This window comes from Mus pahari, chromosome 5, assembly GCF_900095145.1.
Source record: "Mus pahari chromosome 5, PAHARI_EIJ_v1.1, whole genome shotgun sequence".
Taxonomy (NCBI): Eukaryota; Metazoa; Chordata; class Mammalia; order Rodentia; family Muridae; genus Mus; species Mus pahari.
In genome coordinates, this window is record NC_034594.1 from 29261079 (window position 1) to 29266179 (window position 5101).

The 5101-nt window shown below is 39.4% G+C and overlaps 1 pseudogene; it reads left to right on the forward strand.

Moving 5' to 3' along the window:
- Positions 1 to 1587: 1587 nt before the first annotated feature.
- Positions 1588 to 2027, forward strand: LOC110322525 (annotated as a pseudogene).
- The last annotated feature ends 3074 nt before the right edge of the window (positions 2028 to 5101 follow it).

Below are 5101 nucleotides of genomic sequence, written 5' to 3' on the forward strand. Positions count from 1 at the left end.
CACTGTTTTCTATAGATTTGCATTGATAGTATAATTTTCATTCAATTCTAGAATTCTAAAATTTTATTTCATTTAATTCTAGAAAATTTTAAAATTCTTCATTATTTTTGGGGGGACCCATTTTTTATTTAGTAATGAATGGTTCTGTTTCCATGGTTTTATAAGCTTTTCCTGGTTCCTGAGGTTGTTGTCATCCAGATTTAATTGGTGATTGGACGAAGGGTATTATTTCAAATTTCTTGAATGTTTTGGTGAAAGTTTCTTGAGCTTCCGTGAACAAAGTATATTTATTTGTATTTGAGTAAAATGTTCAGTAAATGCCCTTTAGACCCATTTGATTTATGACCTCATGTCACTCCAGCAGTTCTATTCATTTTTGTGACTAGATGACATATTGATTTGTGAATGTTGTGGCCTGAAGTTTCCCATTATCACTGGTTGATGGCCAGTATGTGGTTTTAGCTGTAGTAATGTTCCTTTTTATGAATGTGAATGTCTTGTTTTTGGCACATAAATGTTTATGATTGGATTGTTCTTCTCTATGTCTTCTGAAACTTTTTGACTTGCAATTTATTTTGTAAGATATTAAAATGGCTACATGAGCTTGTTTCTTGATGCCATTTACTTTGAATTGTTTTTCATGTTCATTCTAGAATTTTTTTTTCAGTATATTTTATCACATTGTGATACATCCCTGCCCAAGATTGTGTTACTTACTGTACAACACTGTTTTCTGTTGTGGTGTGGCACAGCCTTGACACATAGCTTTACTACAAGAGATTTCTGCCTAAATATTCTTACAAGGATTAAATAACGTCAACCACAGGTCATGAGTTGGAACAAGCAAAATGTTGACAGGAATTTAACATATGATTATTAATAAAAAAATATAGAGTGTAAGACAGTCATAAAGATGGATTGAGAGACCGACAAGAATTAGAAAGGGAAGATATTCAGTTTAAAGTAGGTTTTTGAGATGGTAAGAGAAAGAATCATTCCTTCTGAGATATCAGAAAAAAAGGAAGGTCAGCTGGGATACTTTCTCTGTCTCTCTGAGCTAGCGGGATTCTACCCTATCATCTGGTTCCTGAGTCTTCATTGGGAAAACCAAATGATTGAGACCTTTTTTATGAAATAACAACCAATGCTTGGTGCTCCAACACAGCGCATGACCTCAGAGATCCATAAATCATGCCACTGAGGACAAACTGAGAAGCCATCAGACTTGTTAATATACCTGGAAAATCCTCAAGGATAGAACTAAGTAACAGTAAAAAGAACAACCCTTCTAATGTTGAAGATGGAAAATATTATAATACAAGGTGTTAGAATACTGTATAGTGCTTCTTTAGATGGCTTGAAAATCAAAGCAGAAAATGAAAAGAAAAATGACTTGAGATTGACATAATACCATTTATAATTACTATAAGTTTGATAGCCCATATTACATCCTTAATAGCCATTTTGCACCAAACATGAAATAGTGGTTTAATAATTATGTTAAATATGAAAAATGTGTTGATTAGATGCAAGCCATATAAAGAATTATAGATGAAAATAAGAAAAGTAGAGAGACAGAGATGCAAGATGACAGTCACCACAGGCTCAAGAGTAAAAGTCTCTCAAATTCCTGACTGTTGGAAGAACTGGAAGAAGGCAAGAAAGGAAGAGGCAACGGCAATTAGCTGGGGTCTGAAGGACGGTGAGGACATGAAATTTACAAGATGCACAGGGATGATAATTGTGCCCCTATGAACAATATATGAAAACCTAATATACAGCCTTAAAATATAATGTGGGCCTAAGTACCCAGAAGCACCACCTACCTGTAAGATTTGTAACAAGAGTCAATATGAGCAGCCTGAACAATTTGAATGGAGTGATGGATACAAGAGCCACAACAGTGCTGACAAAGTGGAAGAATTCCCATAGCATCAGTTATCCTGCAGAAGCTGTGGTGATTGATGATGTCAAAAGAGAACATGAAGCTGCCACAGCTACCAGAAGGACAGTGTTAAAGCAATTAGTCACCAAGGCCCTGACTTCCCCTCCCCATCCAACTCAAGTCTTCATTTTCCACAGCAGTCAATTTTCTAGATACATTTGTAGACCTCAAAGTTCTGGAGGGGAAGCCCCACTCAGACCTCATCCTGAGACACTGCTCTGATACTAACTTCTCATCCATCTGAAATACCTACATTGTGCTCTGCAACATTGTCTGTGTAACCTCTGTCTGCCTGGTTGAACTTTGGGATCAAGAAGGTGTATTGAAATCGCTTTCCTTTGGGAGCAGTGAGCAACAGTGAACAGACACATCATGCAAACACCTGCTGCTGGCACTTGGCCTAGGCCTGCCTTTGCCTGCACCGCCCTCTGCCATAGCTGTGTACTGGCCCTTAGAATAGATGGGAAGGCCTCAGGTAGCAGTCGTGGGACTAACTAAAGCTGGGCTTGGGGCTCTTTGGCTGTATCCCTGCTTTCTTAAGTCTTGAATAAAGCCCCATTTAAGCCATGGTCCCCACTCCTTCACTTCCACCTTTGGCCAAAGCTTAGATTGTAATCCTCCCCTCCCTCTGAAATTGACCGTGGGTGAGGAATTCAGGGCTTCCCACCTTCCCACCTTTTTCAAGGGGTGCTGCTTTCCTCTCCTCAATTTCCTTATTGCCCATCACCACCCAGCACTTGCTGTGGCCAAAAGCCATGAGATGAGTTTGGAAGAACCTGGCCTCCCTCACTTAGCTCTGGACTACACTGTTTCACCTGCTACCAGCCTGGAAAGGGAGAACTGGGTCCTTTGCTCTGCTGCCTCCATCAACCCTCGAGCTTTGAGCTCAGGTCTAGAGGTAAACAGAGTAGTCACAGAGCAACTCAGATGGGCCAGCACTCAGGTCCCTTGGTGGATATATGCCTAGCAAAAGGTCATGAGAAGCGTCCTGAGTGCACACGGTTCTGAGTTGGTTCCTTTTCCCATAATTTCTTTGCTTTTACACACTGAAGAGGTTTGAACAGGGCTCTCGAGTCATGCTGGCCACCCATCAGGTCTGATATGGAGCCTGAAAGCTGGAACACAAGGCCCTGACCCTGCAGACTCAGGTTTCAGTGTTGTTCCTAAGACTCTCTGTAGGGACTGGGAGGAGCTCTGTGTTACTATGTTTGCAGATCATTTGCAGATTGGTGGGCCTGGCCTCCTGACTCATTGTCTCATTCCCCACTCTGTTCAGGACCACTAAAAGTTGAAATCTGGATGTATACCAAAAAAAAAAAAAAAAAAAAAAAAAAAAAAAAAAACCCCCCAAAAAAAACCCCAAAAAAACAAACAAACAAAAACAAAAAACAAAAAAAAAAAAACCAGGCAATTTGCTGTGCTGCAAAAAAGAAAAAGAAAAAGAAAGAAAGAAAGGAAGGAAGGAAGGAAGGAGAGAGAGAGAGAGACAGAGAGAGAGAGAAAGAGAGAGAGAGAGAGAAAGAAAGAAAGAAAGAAAGAAAGAAAGAAAGAAAGAAAGAAAGAAAAGAAAAGANAGAGAGAGAGAGAGAAAGAAAGAAAGAAAGAAAGAAAGAAAGAAAGAAAGAAAGAAAGAAAAGAAAAGAAAAGAAAAGAAAGAAAATAAGAAAAGTACTCAGACACAGACAGGAACTTAAGTAAGAATACACAGATCCACCACGGGATGAATAGAAGAGTATTGTCCAGAGAGTTTCTGAAAATCAACTTTAGTTTATCCAGTTAAACAAAAACAACCTGCAAACAACCTGCCAAGGTTATGAAAAACTTAAGTGAAAACTTACAGACATTATATTTGACAAGATTACAGAAGCAATCACATGGTTTCATTCACCCTATGTTAAGTAAATCTTAAATTCAGAGAGTATAAAAAAACTATGCCCCGAAACTGGAAAGATTTGACAACAGCAATATCTGAAGATGGTTATCAGTTACAATGATGAACATGGTGGAAAGAGGAAGCTAGGGCCATAGAAGAATGTAATTGGTCTAGAGGTATTAATGTTTTCTAAGACCAGTTGCTGGCTAAAGGCCAATATGGTGAGTTATAAAAGTAGCTAGAATTGATGATCACACCTTGGTGCTTTGTTGTCCACCAGCTTTAAAAGCTTGGGACAATGTTGAAGGATGAAGAAATAGGTCTCAGTCATTTTCTAAAATTATACAAGGCCCCAGGAAGCCTTCACTGATTTGTTTCAGAAAGATTAATGACAGCTGTAATAGAATAGTGTCAGACAAAATCGGACAGATATTAATTGATTCTTTGGCTTTTAAAATGCTAATTCAGAAGACAAAAGCAAGGCTAGGTCTTTAAAGGCAAAACCAGCACCTATCTGTGACTGCATTAGCAATTTGGCTGATAGCGGATCTCATATGGACTCTACTTCTCTGATAGAGCAATTTCTAAAAGTTTTAAGAAATCTAAAAATGTCAGATGTTGTAAGCAAGTCTTTCCTAGAAACAATGATTTGTTTTTCCTAGAGGTATGGCAAAAGCTGTCATTGGAATAATGAATGCAATTCAAACGGGACAGACAAGATAATCCTTTGCGATTCTGCTGAAGGGACCCTGATATAGTGGCCTCTTGTGAGGCTATGCCAGTGCTTGGCAAACACAGAAGTGAATGCTCACAGTCAGCTATTGGATGGAACACAGGGCCCCCAATGGAGGAGCTAGAGAAAGTACCCAAGGAGTTGTAGGGGGCTGCAACCCTGTGGGTGCAACAACAATATGAACTAACCAGTACTCCTTGAGCTCGAGTCCCTAGCTGCATATGTAGCAGAAGATGGCCTAATTGGCCATCATTGGGAAGAGAGGCCCCTTGATCTTGTAAACTTTATATGACCCAGCACAGGGGAAGGCCAGGGCCAAGTAATGGGAGTGGGTGGTTCAGGGAGCAGGGGCACGGGGGTGTATAGGGAACTTTCAGGATAGCATGTGAAATGTAAATAAAGAAAATAATAAAAAAATAAAAATAAAAGTGGAATTCTAGGAAAAAAAAGATAATCCTTTGCCATCAGGAATGATCTAGGGGCCCTCCTATAGGCCCCTATATCATCTTTAATTCACTCTTTTCCTGTCAATATCAGAGTAACTAATCTA